At 42.4% G+C, this 16,112-nt stretch overlaps 1 protein-coding gene across 4 annotated transcripts in view; it reads right to left on the minus strand.

Annotated features, from left to right (window-relative positions):
* Positions 1-15,395, minus strand: part of LYPD6B (LY6/PLAUR domain containing 6B) — a 94,567-nt gene extending 79,172 nt beyond the window's left edge. For 2 of the 4 annotated variants that reach the window (XM_048487106.1, XM_048487101.1), the window contains exon 1: positions 14,924-15,150. The gene's annotated coding sequence lies outside the window, so the exon portion shown is untranslated. Of the gene's footprint in view, positions 1-14,560; positions 14,873-14,923; positions 15,151-15,330 lie in introns of those variants that run through there. The other 2 variants (XM_048487105.1, XM_048487104.1) reach the window with 2 other exon arrangements.
* Positions 15,396-16,112: the final 717 nt, after the last annotated feature.

A 16,112-nucleotide genomic window follows, 5' to 3' on the forward strand; every position in this document is an offset into this window, starting at 1 on the left:
GCTTCTGATAACTGGGCAAGGCTTGGCCATCCATGAATTGGTTATTCACAGTTACTTCACTCTAAATTCTGGGATTTCAAGCTATTTAGGATGCAGTATCTCTGCACAGGATTACAATGTCAGTTAACACTGAGAAACTGCAGAGTGTTCTTTGGAGGTTTTTCAAAACTTATGAATCTATCAGGTTATAAAAATAACCTATCATGGAACAACATATTAGATAATCCATTGGCTCTCACCCAGTTGTAAAACTGTGCCCATAACCCTGATATCCTGCCAACTCTATTTCATTCTTTTCATTTTTCCATCCTGACAACTGTATGTGATTGGCAGAAAAAAAGAGGACTGCTCTGGTTTCTTGCCTCCTACTTTTTAAAAATCCATTCCAGCAGGCAAAAATTTCTCCTCCTCTTCTGCAATTCTTGGCAGATAACAAAAGTGAAGCCTAGTTGTAACTAAGTTGATTGATTTTTAGCTTCCAGTAAAGGACATGTAAGATCAGACTCCCCTGTAAATTAAATTATAAGGCCTTGAAGATCAGACATTCAAGGATGCAACCTCTAATAAACCAACTCCCCATGACACCAAAATAGTAATTAACATTAAATACATACACTTCAGAACATTTTATGGCTTACGTTTTCCTCAGTCAAGAGAGTACTAGTGGCGGGGGGGAGCAAATAATCTATGGCTGAGTAGAACTACCTATGATTCACATCCTTTTAATAGAACAGCAGTGCAATTCTAAGCAGTTCTACTCAATGGATCTTACTCTCAAGAGAGTATTCTTAGGACTGTACTGTAAGACTGCAATCCAATGCACTTTACCTAGGAGGAAGCCCCACTGAATGCAGTTGGTCTTATTTCTAAATAGATACACATAGGAGTTCGTAGAATAAATCTTGTTCTACATTGCTTGATTTGTTGGCTGCTTGTTTCTTTCCAAGGCAAGTTACTATGAAATAGGGATATGCACCTGTATGTAGGCTATATAGCGAATTCAAAATGCAAAGGGTCTACTGAGAAGAGAAAGCATTTTCCTTTTTCCTCTCAAATCACCTGGACAACTTTGTTATTTTATCATTCCAAAATAAGCAGAAGGTTGGATCCATAGTGATCCATAACCCTAGTAATGAAATTGAAGTTCATATTTAGCTCAATTTTTTATTTATTGAAAATATTTGTAAGCCCTCATTTTCCTGCTGGTGAAAATGGATAGTACAGCCATTTGTTTCATTTGGCATTCCCCCAAGTGATCCCTCCTTCCTGACAAATATTTTCATTGCTGTGTTTATGTCTTCGTACATATTTTAACTGTGTTTTAATTGTTGTAAAGGTGTATTTTTCTGGGGGGAGGGGATGTTAACAGTTTTAAAAGGTGTGTTTTAAATCGTTAACTGCTTTAAGGGCAGAAAGAAAGGGCATACATTTTATAAATAAATAACTGGTTGAAAATTGTATTTTCTAGGGACTGTTATAATTTTACTGCCTGTTACTAAAAGAAGCTGGATATGTCTGGATACCAGAAAAATCCGTAACACCTCTGCATTCCACTTTCAATGCAGTCTGGACCAGGACTTAACACTACCATGGCATGAAGCATTTTTCTTTCCCTGTTTTGTATTTTTTAGTAACATCCACCCTCAACAAGAGTTCTGGAGAACTTGAAAACTTGCACCCTGTTAAGTTTCATTCAGTTGATCCTAATAAAAAGTATTGTGTGGGCTATGCTCTATTTCCTTCCCCTTCCCCCCCCCCCCCACATACACACACACACACACTTTGAGACTAACACAGCTGCTAACAACAACTTTCTCATAGAGGTACCTGATATACTAGTGAATGGGGTAGGGACTTAAATATGTTCTTGTTAATTCCATTTAGGATTTCTGGGAGGACATACTTTTTTTTATCCAGAATTTTCAGGATTTATTGTTACTAGCTCAGAATTCTATTTAAAGTATTTTCTCAGATTCCGGATTTTGGGACCATTATTTTTACCTCCCTCACCCATTGGCAACAGGACTGGGGAAGGAGGGAAGGAAGGAGGGAAAGGGTGCCCTGGCAAGCAGCTGATCAGCGGTGCACATGCCTTTTAAATTTTAAAGGGCTACTGTTTCCTCTGCCCTGACCTGGATGGTCCAAGCTAGCCCAATCTCATCAGATCTCAGAAACTCAGAGTCAGTCATGGTGAGTACTTGGAGAGGAGATCAGTAAGGAAGTGAAGGGTCACTACACAGAGGGAGGCAATGGCAAAAAACCTCTGAATGTCTCCTGTTAACACCAAATGAGGTTGCCATAAATTGGCTGTCACTTGAAGGCACTATACACACTTACTCTTCCTTCAAAATGAGGTGTACATTTGGGTAACCTCACAGAGAGTTTTAATGACATCCTGTCAAACATACCTGTTTGATACACACATTTGCAAAGATGTCTCTTGCAGTCCCATTTTATATTTTTAGGACCTGGCCTCTAGAACTCTCCCCAAATCCCCAAGCTGACCAGCAACAGCTAATTACAAGCTTAGCTTCAGCTCAGAGATATCGAAATGCACACTCTTACTGATGAACATCCTCCAGAATGTGCAAAGAATCTTTTGCCCAAAATAAAAATTCCAGGCTGACTTTCAGTGCTGGAATTCAGCATACGGCTTATTTAACTGCTTACTAGATTGCTTACTAGACCTATATGACAATCATTAAGTGCTGTACCTTATGATTCTTGACAAATGTATTTTCTTTTATGTACACTGAGAGCATATGCACCGGAGACAAATTCCTTGTGTGTCCAATCACACTTGGCCAATAAAGATTCTATTCTATTCTATTCTATTCTAATTATCAGTGCTGCAGCAAACAGGGACAGCTGTCACTCAATCTGGTCAGAACCAATGGGAGAAAAATAATGCATTATTTTGAACCAAAAAAATAACCCAAGTTCCAGCTATGCATTGAGAAATGAATCATGCTCCTGCCCATTGTTAAAATTTAATCTAGCAAAACAGTTATCAATAGTTACTTCCAACTGAACAAATGTATGTAGCAATTTTTTTAAACAGAAAAGGACCAACTGCGTGAGACTGAAAACAAGTAAACAATTTTACTGGTTGTTGTGGGTTTTCTGGGCTGTGTGGCTATGGAAAGCCTGGAAAACCCACAATGGTCAGTTGATTCTGTTACATCTGTTGATTCTGTTACGTCTTCTGGCCAACAGCCTATGTGCTCAAAGAGTCAGAGGCCCAGGGAGTGCCCTAGGAAGGGCATTTCTGCCACCTTCCAACAGCATTCCACACACATACCCACCCCCACCCCAATTGGACCATTAGAGAATTAAAGAGCATGCAGGACTTATAAAACATTCCTTTGGGAAAATGTCTCCTTGCTAAATGCAAGCATCTAATATTGCTTTTTGCAGAAGGCTAGTTGAAAGCATTGAGCCAAAGGTCACAGTAGCAGATGCATTAAAAGAGCACAATGTCTGGGTATGTCTTCCTTCAGAAAACTAAGACAAGGTTACCCATTACTAGAAAATTACATCAGCAATGGAGTTGCTACTTTACTCTGAAATTTCCATTATCAGCTACTGCCAAATGCACATTAAGGTCCAAGACCTCTGGTATGATCTGCCTGCAGCAAGAAACATGGGAAAGGGGTCCAAGTGCCATACTTTTCAGAATATACTTTAATTATACTCACATGCTTCCAAATGTTTCATGAAAGACACCTGAGGTAAGAGCAGTGCATACAAATTTCTCTAATTGTTCTTGGCATGACATTAATTGGCATATCACGCAGAAATCCAGGCTCTCATCTGATGTCAATCATCATTAATCTACGTACTACAAAAGAAATGAACCACTATTCATCCTAATTTACACAGGCATTTTCTATTTATGTTTTCAGGATAGGCTTACCAATTACAGCCATTGTAAGTAAGCCATTATATTCAGTCTCTGGATAACAAAACAAAATGGAGTTAAAAAAAACCAACCCTGTCCATACAATGCCAATGTGGAGTGCGGTAACAGAACTGAATCCATACATTAAACGTTATAAGAAAAACATTCTTGCAGCCCAATTCTTCCTTCAAAATGAGGTGCACATTTGGGTAACCTGAGAGGGCGTTTCAGTGACATCCTGTCAAGCATACCTGTTTGAGAGACAAATTTGCAAAGATGTCTGTTGCATTCGCATTTTATAGTTGTAGGAGCATATACATGTGTTAGTGTGGTATTGTAAGTAGAGTATCGGACTATGATCTGGAAGCAGGGATGTAGGTATAGATTTTTCATGGGGGGGTTCAGGGGGTGGGGCCAGGCCCCCACCCACCCCTGGGGGTGTGGTCACGCCTTAGTGCTTATAAAGGCAGCTCTCCAAGGCCAGGGATGGCAGACTTCCCTGCCCGACCCTCCCCCGCCCCCCACCAGCTGGGCTCCCAGCCGGCAGCCCCTTCTGCCCTCCCCTCTGGGCAGAGGCATAGCTAGGGAAAATGGAACCCAGTGCAAAATCTGAGTTTTGCGCCCCTGCCCCCCCCACTTGGGCAGCCGCTGTGATGCTGGAATCCATCCCAAACAGCGTCACTTTCCATGGTGTTTAAACCAGAGAGCCCAAATTCTCCTTTTAAATCCACCTTAAAGGGAGAATCTGGGGTCCCCAGTTAAAACAACATTGAAAGTGATGCTGTTTTGGGGTGGATTCTCCCCCACCCTGAGACAGCATCACTTTCAATGTTTAAACTGGGGACCTCAGATTCTCCCTTTAAATCCATGCCGAAGGGGGTGGATTTAAAAGGAGAATCTGGGGAAATTTGGAGGGTGCCTGCTGTCAGAGGTGCAATTGTTAAGCTAGCAGCACCAAACTTTCAGGGTATCTTTAGGAGACTCTCCCAGGTTTGGTGAAGTTTGGTTCAGGGGGTCCAAAGTTATGGACCCCATCTTCTATTAGCTCCCATTGGAAACAATGGGGGATGGGGGCACCCACTTTGAGGGTCCATAACTTTGGACCCTGTAACTTTGGACCCCTGAACCAAACCTCACCAAACTTGGGTAGTATCATCAGGAGAGTCTCCCAACAAATCCCTGAAATATTGGTGTTGCTAGCCTAAAAGATGCGCCCCCTGTAGGCCAAAACCCAAAAAACCTAAAAAATACAAAAAACACACAAATGGGGGGCTTTGGACATGCAATTGGGGGGGTGTTTGAACTCGAGAAAAAAAACCCCTTTTACATATGTCCTTGTCTGGAAGGCCAAGGTTCACATGTCCACTGGGCCAGTCAATTTCTTTCTCTGCCTAACCTACCTCATAGGGTTGTCAGCTTCAGCCTGGGAAATGCTTGCTGATTTTAGGAGTGGAGCCTGAGGAGGGCAGGGTTTGGAGAGGGGAAGAACTTCAGTGGGGGATAATGCCATAGAGGCCACCTTCCAAAGTGACCATTTCCTCCAGGTGAACTGATCTCTGTTACCTGAAGATCAGTTGCAATAGTGGGTACTCTCCAGCTGCCACCTGGAGGCTGGCAACCCTACGCTCAGGGTTGTTGTGAAGATACAATGGAGGAGGTGAAAATCAAGTATGCTGCTTAAACCAGGATAAAAATGTGCTAAATAAATTAATGTGAAGTGGCTTTCCATCTTGCTGTTTTAGAAAACGTTACAATTAACTGCATGCAGGAGGATTAAAGATACTCAACATGAGCCTCTTTTAAAAGGCATTAATTTCTCTAATTTTTGCACAATGGTTCCAAGCGGTATAGAACCAGAATGCAAACCATCCAAAAAATTTCATGAGTAAATGATATGATCCTTGTTTTGCACGTTTATTTCTATTTAGTAAATATACCACTGGTTTTTTAATTGCTGAATGCAGCAGATGGTTAAAGTAACCAAAGACCACATTATTGTGCAAAAGCAGAATACCTTAAATGCAAATTAAATTCTGCCGCAGCATCTGGATCGATAGCAATTTCCTGTCTTTCTAGCTGCTGTTATGTTACCTAGATGCATTATGTATGGATGACCAGATTTTAATAGTGACAGCTGAATCAAGCAGGATCACACAGGCTGTTTGTCCCCACAGATGATGCCAAGACAAAAAAAAAATCATGAGCTTAAAATTTCTCCACACTCCCAAGATGCAACTGTTCATTACATACAGAGGAAACCAATCCATCAAACTACAATTTAAAAAGTGAGCGCACTAACAGTGCTAGAGGAGTATCAGTTGATCTTCTCCAGTGTTAACAAACATGTAGGGCTCAGTGCATTCGCAAATGCTTTCACAGCTGGAATCAATGGGCTGTTGAGGGTTTTCTGGGCTGTGTGGCCATGGCCTGGTCACGACTGTTGAGCTAGTGCCTCTAGTATAGCATCCCTTGAAGCATGGTGGGTAGGAATGTGCTTACCTATCCGGCTTCTGTTCAGTCTTCAGTCCTGTTTTACAGCCAACATGCAAGAGACTTTGACAGATCTGACAATAAGTCTCTTTATTGTTTCTGGGAGGGAGAGAACACTAGTATGGACGATGACAACGTTCAACCACACTGACCCTAAGAGCGGCCTGTCTTTTACAGTTTTGAAAAGAAAACAGAAAGTAGTTCTTGAGGACTCATTCAAACCACACATACATGTGTACAGAACATCCTGAAGCCCATCTATTGCATGGTAGGGGGAACCAAAGTCAGTGTGTGAGTTTGAGTCGCAGTGTCTTATGGTTTTGTTTGGTTGTCTGTGGTTCTGCTCAGTTTCTGTGGATTGTCATTGGTTCTGCTGGGCTTGCATTGTCACATTAGCCCTGGGTTCTGCTGGGTATTTGTGGATGGCCAAGGGCTCAAATGGGCTTGCAAAGGTGCCCCCCTTCCTTAAGCTTGCTGTGCTGGGCTTCTGTGGATTGACATTGGTTCCGCTGGGATTCTGCTGCCATATTGTCCCTGGAGTCTGTTGGGCTTCTGTGGATTGACACAGATTCAGTTGGGCTTGCAAAAGTATACCCCTTAGGTTTTTGGGGTTCTGTGGTTCGACAATGCTTCAGTTGGGCTTACTACACTGATCAATGGTTCTGCTGGGATTCCCTGGTTTTGCATTGGTTCTGTTGAGTTTATTAATTTTGTTTGTATGGTAGGCAATTTGACCAGTAGTTGTTCCATGCTCATGTCTGTTTCGCTGTTGGCTTTTGTCCTGGAGAAAGCATGAATTTTTATCCCACCGGAAACTATGGAGGATGATAGGCACCTTGTTCATAGACTCATAGAACTGGACCCCCTATACTTGAAACTTGGGGATTCTTCAGAGAACAGGAACCACCAGCTTCTCTGCAATTTTGGTGCCTTATCTTTAAAAATAGCTCCTCCAGCCTGTCTCCCCAAATTCCCTAAAGGGAATAATGGAGCCAAATAATATCAGAATTCGGGGGGGGAGGGGGGGCGCACATCCAAATACTAAACTATTGGAAACTGAATAACCAGGAACATGTATATCTGGATATGAAAACTACTGATTTTTTTTTAGGTGCAGCACATTGTTAGAGAGGATACAGTGGGGATCAGAGAAGTTAGAACTACTTGGAGTCCAGTGAGCAAATGCAAGCTACAGATACTTTATTTATTGACTGTGTTAGGAGGGCCCTGCTCTGGCCCAGATAGCCCAGACTATCCTGATTTTGTCATATCTCCAAAGCTAAGAAGGGTTGACCCTGGCAAGTATTTGGATGGGAGACCTCCGAGGAATACCAGGGATGTGGTGCAGAGGCTGGCAATGGCAAACTACCTCGGAATGCCTCTTGCCTTTAAACCCTACCAGGAGTTGCCAGAAGTCTAATGTGACTTGAATGGAAAAAGGAAAAAAAGGGGAGAATATTGGGAAGAAGGGTCTGCAACCAGTGGATCCCTATTTCTTATCTGAAGATACAAAAGGCCAAGTTAAAGCCTCACCCCCTGCGGCTATTTCCCAACCCTTCTCAGCTGAAGCTTCCCTGTTTACCTACCTCATTAAAATAGTTATTGCTATTATGTACTTGTTACAATAACAGAAATGCCACCCAGGAATTGACTTCAGCTCTTGCTTCACAGCATGGCATCAGAGACAGGATACTGATCTGTACTGATATTACAGGTGGATTCAGGATCTATTTCTGTCACTGCAAGGTGGGTAGGGATTTCCAGCAACTATCGCCTCTCATCGCAGCTCCCCAGTTCATCATTCATGCTGCCTGCTGCTCCTGAGTGTACCTTGTCCCTCAAGATCAGTATTTATTGGGCCTTCATGAGTTCATCAGGCCTTCGTGAGAAGAGAGAGGCAGCAAATTTCACTTCTGATGGGACTGCCTTCCTTTATCACAAAGTGAACTTTGGATTCCACCTCTTTTTTCCAAATACTCACGCCATTGTGAAGAGATCCATTTTTAGGAAAACTCCAAGGCTATTAAAAATATTTCCTGCTGTTTATAAAGAGCCTTGTCCCCCCACCCCCACCCCACATGAAATAAACAGATGCATGCCAAAGATCAACACTCTAGACACAGCTCACTTGACATATGCTGATCACTGGACTTACTTCTCTTACAGTAGTTAACATGACATGGACATGCAGCACGACAAAGTAATTATTAGTGATGCAGTTCTAGCAAAGCTGTGCTAATGAAAGCCATATGGAAATCCTCAGTCCTCCTCATTCATCACGAAAAGCTGCAAAACAGAAGCTGATCACTGTAATGTGTGGACATCCGTGATTAAAAGAACCAAGGGGCGGGTACTGGGAACAGAAGCAGTGGTTTAGCAAGGGGCGCATGGGGGAGCTAGAGCCCCAGGCACCACTTCCTGGAATCACATGGAGGAAATTTGCTAGGTTTAGATATATCTGAGATTTGACTTCAGTTCACAGAATTCAGGAGTAGATTATACAGATTATAAAGTAGATTATACAGTGTAAATCAATGCAATAGAATAGCATAAACCATCTGATAAGCAATGAAATAGGGCTAGGATTACAAAATTTAGAAACAACGTAAGAAAGTATTAGACAGAATATGTCAAAGTGCAGAAAATGTTATTAAAAAAACAGAAAGCAGTTAAGGTTGTCAGCCTTCATGTAGGATTGGGGCTTTCCCCAGAATTACAGTTCATCTCCAGGCTACACAGAACATTTTCCTAATAGCATATAATCCTATTCCCTTTATAAAAGGAGCCTCCTAACCCATTCTGTTACATTAGAGTCCTTCTGCCTTTATAAAAATGTCTTCTTGAACAATTCTGCCTTACACCGATTGCTCCTACTTAGGTTTTTTATAACAATAGAATGCTATTTACTAGACAGACGGTATAATGGCTTCATTGCTTCCTTATGCTCTAAAGAATACAGCTAGAACTAGCATGGGTAGTGAATACTTACATTTCAGTTGAGACCTGCATTCGTTTCTGAAATAGCAGCACACTCACTGAACCTCTAAAAAGTGTAGGATGCCAGTGAATGCAGGTCTACTCAGATGAACATCCCATGTTAGCCAATGAGACTTACTCCCAAGATTTGTCATTAGGATTGCAGAGTTAGAAAGCTATCCTAAACAGGTATAATAATCCTAATTATGCTTATTCAATGTAGTTTAGCGTAATCCTAAAAACACTGTTCTGGGAGAAAGCCTCATTTAATGAAATTGGATTACTTCTGAGTAGACCTGCTTAAAGTTGCTCCCACAATTTTCTGTCTACATAGGAATTAGGGTATAAAACTCAATCCAGCTGGATTACCAAAGAACCTGAACACATCCAAGATGTATCACATTCACAATGTTGGGTAAAGTGGGTTTCATCTGAATTTATGCTAAATCATGCAAATCAATCTCAATCAGATACTAACATTTGAAAAATTAGCCCCCTCCCAATCATTTCAGAAAGTTACTTGTTCTTAGAAATGCAGAATTAGAATACGACAACAAAAAAGTCACAAAAAAATTCAAAAGATTCCATTAGAGTCATGGGTCTTTGTTTAACAGATCTGACCTGCATTAGAGGAGTGTGGACATCTACAAAGCAATACATAAGTGATAATTAATAGTAATTACACATTGATTCACAAGGACTATGTTAAAGATAAGTCAAACTGTGTATCCGTTTCTAATAAAGACCAAAATCTAAAGAGGCACACCCAAGATCTTACAGGGACCCAGAGAAATGTTTCACTGTTTCCTCTGATATGCACACTACCCACTCTGTGCTATATTACTATTTATTTCTGAAACTCCTTCTAAGTTTCCAAAAAGAGTTTTCAACATGGTATAGAGCAGGGGGGCCAATATTTGAAAAGCACAGTTCCAAAGACTGGGCATGTAGAAACAAGTAATGCCATTGTTTGGCTTCTGGCCAGAAGACCTGTATGTCTTCAACCATAATAAAAGCATGTGTCTGCATAATAAGAATTTTTCAAAATGAATGAACATTTCTCTAGTAAGCAGATGCTTCACATCTTTCCCTGCATGTCCAGACGTTAACTTGATAATTCATTATATTTGATGCAGAGTTTGCCCTGAGGCCTTTTTCTTCATTTGTTTCAAAACTGAGCGATTCTGTTCATTACCACGAGTCCCTATCAAATATGGATAGTCATTCTACCTTAACAAGGTTGGATTCTGAATGAAACGGTTTTCAGCATTTTTCACTCTCCCTCTTTTGAGAGGAATGTTAACATTTCCTTTTCACTGACCCAGAAGATTTACATCTAATCTGTCACTCTGAAGTAACTTCTGTCTTGATTTATGCATAACAGATGCTACTGTGGTACTTATTAAAAATGCTGGTGTGATGAAGAGACTAATTAGATAGACATCTGTAAAGGAGATTATTCCAGAAATGCCTTGAACACACTGAAGAAAATGAGGTCACAGCTCAAGCAACTTAAGGAATTCCAGGGATCCCCTGCAAATCACTACAATTCTCAATATTTTGTCTCTTGCAATAGTTGCAGTTAAGGAAAGATGTACCAGGTCAGCCAGATCCTAGATCGGATTAGTTTGGTACTATGGTCAATTTTTCCAGTGATTAACCAGAATCTTACATATTTATTTTATTTTGTATCACTTTCCCCTTAATCCTTGGGGTAGTAAGCAATAATATAATATAAATAGTTAAGACCACTGTATTAAAGCAAAGCAGCATCCAACAACCTCAACTAGCCTTCTATCTGAAATGTATCTGAACAACAAAAGATACTGCATCAGTTTTTGGAAATTGAACTGGGTCAGGTTTAGGGGTATGCACCATGTTTTTCAGTATTTGGGGGTTCAGGTTTAATAATCCCAAAATATTTGAAAAAACAAAACAGCCAAATTCCCACACTGGTTTTTTTGGAAACTCAACATTTTTTGGAACTATTAAAAAATCCCAGCTGCCTTCGAACTCCATGTGGGCTCGGAGGTGTCAGGCAGCACAGACCTGTATGCTCAGCGGGCCAAGCCAAGCATTCAGCTTTATGCTGCCTCCAACACTGAGTAATCAGGTAAGTGAAGGGGAGAGGGAGAACTTTTTAAAAATTGTGCTAGGACTGAAACAGCCCAAATAGTGCCAAAAAAATCCCCCCGGCCCCCTGCCTTCCCTTCCACAGCGCCCCCCGCCCCCCCACGGCGAACCCCCCACTTACTTTTAAGAATGGAACATCCCAGAGAAGAAGCCTACCTGCGTTGCCTGGGCCTCGTGGGAACTACATTTTCCAGGGGCTCTTGGGAAATATAGTTCCCATCAGGCCCAGGCAACGCAGGCAGGCTTCTTCGGCCTGCTCCTATCCTAAAAGTAAGTGGAATGGGGTGCTGTGGGGGGCGGGGGGGAGCCAAAGTGTGCACCGGGCGCACTCTGGCCTAGCTATGCCTCTGCAAAAGAACACTAGGCCCATGCCATTTATGGTCACAAATGCAACAATCCATACTTTCAATGTTGTGTTCAGACATTACGATGACCAGAATGTTTGGAATAGCAAGCCTATACAGTTTCCCCAGGCAGGTAGTCTCCATTTATGTTGGGGAAAATTATCTGGAGACACGGCGAGAGGATTTATAAGCTTTGTATATCAGGATAGTCCCAGCTGAGTGCTCTCAAACAGGCATTTCTTGCAACAGAAATGGTTTTTATTAAGAATAAACTAGATTTACTTTTTAATTACAATAAGTGCAGCCACAAAAGCCCACCAAGAGCTAACTAGAGATTGAGGGAGGAGGTTGGATAGCATTCTATGGAGCGTGATAAATACCAGTGAGAGGAGATGTCCACAAAAGCAGAACTGAGGAGGGAAAATGACCAGCATTTTCAGAAGCAAAGAGGACCCACACCCAAGTGTGGATATGTAGCATGGATCCAAAGACATAATTGCACACAAGAGCCCAAGAGCCCCTCTTTATATCCTGAGGAAATGAGGCGTTATGGCAGGGCTGCCAGAGATCATAAGCGATGAAGAAGGGTGGAGGATACTGAAAGGGTAGGCTAGCTTTGATCGTTTGTCAATGTAAAAATCTGGATAATTTGGAGGCAGATTTGGTGGGAAATAGTCTGCTTGGTGAGTGGTGACTGAAACACCTGAAGGTGATAACAGTAGGCTGTAACTGCTCCTTTTCCTTGCAAAGTCAGGCACAACTTTTGGCCAGGGGAAAAAGTCAGCTGCTTTCCTACCCAGGTTTGAAAACAACAAAATGGATCCCAAAAACTTATCTGAAGGGCATCCATCTTGGGAAATCAGTGCCCTGCTCTGATGCCAACCTTAGAGGCTCCCTTGCTTCTATGAAGCCCTTTAACAGGAGGAGGGCTTCACCTGGTTTGACTGAAGCACTAATACACTCTGATTCAGCTGAAGCACCTGTTGGAATGACTGCCATATTTCCTTCAATGCAAGTCTCAGTTTGCACAATCTTTTTGGTTTGCAGCAGCTACAGTGTTAAAGTATTCTGTGGTAAGGTGATTATGTTCAAGCAGCTGTCAAGTACTAAATTCATTCTGGATTTGCTTTTAGCACAACAAATGCTGAAATACATAGTTTGCAGAAGCCCAGCAGGAAAGAGTTCTGTTCACAGCAAAGGTAAGAATATCACCTCCTCACCAGGAGCAAATACAACTGGAAGTCATCATGGGCAGATTCAAAATCACAGCTGCTGTAAAGCAAAAGAAAGTTGACAACTTTGATGCCTCATTCCTCATAAAATAAAAATGACCCAGTCAGGTTTTTCTGCTCCACAAAGTCTGGACAAAATATAAACAAAATAAGGTTTGAATAGCTCAGGTGTGCAATTATTGACTTTTGCTGACTTGCACTTGTGTATAATTACCATATTTGTTAATCTGGCTGTGTTTAAGAGACAAACATAGTAACTCACCAGTTACAAATGACTACTCTGACCCTTTAGTTGGGAAAATGTGACAGTCAGAGAAATACGTCAAGAAAGGGAAAGAATGTTCTTAGCAAGGCTTGAAACAAACTGAACTTTCCACATTGTTCGGTTTAATTTACAATCCCATTTGTCATTCATTGTGCTTGGTTGTGTTCAACCATACACTACTATGATTTGTGTACATATGCATGAATTCAATTTTAGGTAGTTTATATAATTACCATTTATTTCTGATTTTATCACTGTAAATAACTATCATAAATTATTTTAGACAACTAATCCAACTTTAATACACATATTTAATATAAAAATCCAAATAGAATGAAGCTGTTTCATGATGTATAAATCTATATCCAGTAACTGTTCTCATACCTATCAAAAAAAAGAATACTGAAGAACAGAAAAATACAAGACACAAATAAAACAGTACAAGCAATTAAAAGAATATAGGTTGGACATGTTCTATTGGGATGATAAACCTCCAGAGGAAAAAGTTAGCAAAGTGTTCTGAACTTGATTTCAAACTTAATTCCTCCAAGCGATATTCAACAGCTAGATCTTTTCTGGAATGGAACAGCAGTGACAGAAGCAGCTTCATCTGTTGAATTCCTGCCTGTTTTCACAGGTTTGTTTGTTTAAAATATTTACACATAATCTTTCCCATTGGCTACAGCAGCTAACAAAACACCTGACCTGCGGAAGTAACTGACAAAGCTGCCTCTCTTGAAGGACAAGAAAAAGGTAGCTGAACAACTTCCCCTTGAGAGGCCTTGGAAACTAAAGGCCCATTTAAAAAACCAAAACAGGAGTAACCTGACGTAAACATGAATCAAGCACAGGTAGTTCTTGATAGGAAAACAAAACCTGAATGCATAGAGATGCTGGATATAACTTTTAACAACTATTAACTTAATTAGAGCATAACTATTAACTTCACACCTACAACTTTTAGAGCGCATCCACTGGAAACTGTATATGATAGATTTGGATCTGATCAGCACCTAAAGTCTTGCTTTGTTATAAGACCTACCTTATACCTACAAGACATATGTTAAATCTGTCTGACATGAATACCAGATCAAAATGAGATAAACAAATGATAAAAATAGCTGCATGAGCTAACGCTGATGTTCGTAACCTTTCTCCACAACTGCTCATCACCTACATATTAGACATGTTTGCAAGTTGAAACGACAATTTAAATCACCCGTCTGAAGGTGGCCAAGGGGCATCTGTGCTGTGCGGACTACTTTTCGCTACATTTTCAGCGCGACTCCAAGTCGACTCTCACTTAGCTCCACCCCCGCCTTCCATGCGTTCCCGGACCACACTTGAGGCATCTGCACTGTACGGGGAATCTAAAGTGGGATGCCGCGAAGCACGAGACCATGTCTGCACTTTCAAGTCGTCCCTTCTCCATTACCGCTCCCCGGCCGGCTCTCCGCACCCTGAGCAACCAGCCAAAGGACTCCAAGGCGGGGTGGGGGTGGGGAATGCCGCGCTTCCAGGACCCCCCACCCGTTTCGACGGCGCCCGCACCCACTCCTTTGCTCTACCCCGCCGCACTCACCCTGCGCCTTTGCGCCCGGGAGCGGACGAGGGTTATTCCTGTAGCTGCAATGCCCTCTTTCGAGCAAGCGGTGAAGCTTTTGAAGAGCCCGCGAAAAGAAACGAGCGAAGCCGGGTAGAAGGGGGCAGCCACCGACTGCGCCCACACCGGCAAGGGAGGGACTTCACCTGCCTGGGAGGGTCTCGCGACAGCGCCAGGTGAGGGAGTCGCACGGAGAGGAGGGGGTCGCTTTGCTGCGCGAGAGCCCTGGCGCCTCTGGCAACAGAAAAGCGGGGAGGGGAGGCGAGGGGAGGGGAGGGGAGCACGCGCAGGCCGGGGCTGATTACCCGAGCGGGACTCAATGATGCCCGGTGAGACACGCCCTCAGCTTTGCACCTTCCTTGCACGCAGCTGCCTTGAAAAGTTACCCGCTTGGTTCTTGAGCGAGAGAGTTTCACCAAGTCGCAGCCCGCCCCGGGGCTTCTACTGGAAACCGCAGAGTTTGCAATGCGTTAGGGAGCCTGCCGAGACTCCGCGGGAAGGAAAGGGGACGACGTGCTAGAAACAAAGCTCTCTCTCCAACCACCACCCCCCTTAAGTAAATTTTAAATTTCAATAGGTTAGGCGGGCCTTCTTTTAGAACAGCGCGCGAATCCGAAAAGGTTTGCGCAAAAACTGCTTTCAGGGAACCAAAACACCTTGCCGTTACGCTCCCTTCGCGCCAGATTCATTTTTTTTTTTACAAAGTTGTATTGCCAGATATTCCTCAAGTTGTTGTTCAGAACTGGCGTAAAGGAAATGAGGGAAGAAAACTGGCGCCGAGGCCTACCTTGCAGCACAGTCAACTGTTGAGGCTTGGGAAAGCTTGCCACACAGGCCTCAGCATTCAGCAATAGTCTCCAGTTTTCCAAGACTTAAACATGAGGTCGGAGAAGTTGCTTTCCCCCTCTCTTCTGTATATGCTTACAGTATAATTGGATGCGGGGATGGATCTACGTTTATTTGGAAGGGGGGCAATACAGACATATTTTTTCTTTATTATATACATAGGTATAATTATCAACGCTTTTAAACAATAGAATAAATTTCTATGGTGTGATCCAACATGGCTTATCTTACGTTCTTAAGAACACTGCACTAGGATCTTGGAGACCAAGGGGGGCTGCTGGGTGGACTTGGGCCAGTCCAGCTCTGTTGGCATAACTTACCT

The sequence above is a fragment of the Sphaerodactylus townsendi genome, linkage group LG02 (genome assembly GCF_021028975.2).
Source record: "Sphaerodactylus townsendi isolate TG3544 linkage group LG02, MPM_Stown_v2.3, whole genome shotgun sequence".
Lineage (NCBI taxonomy): Eukaryota > Metazoa > Chordata > Lepidosauria > Squamata > Sphaerodactylidae > Sphaerodactylus > Sphaerodactylus townsendi.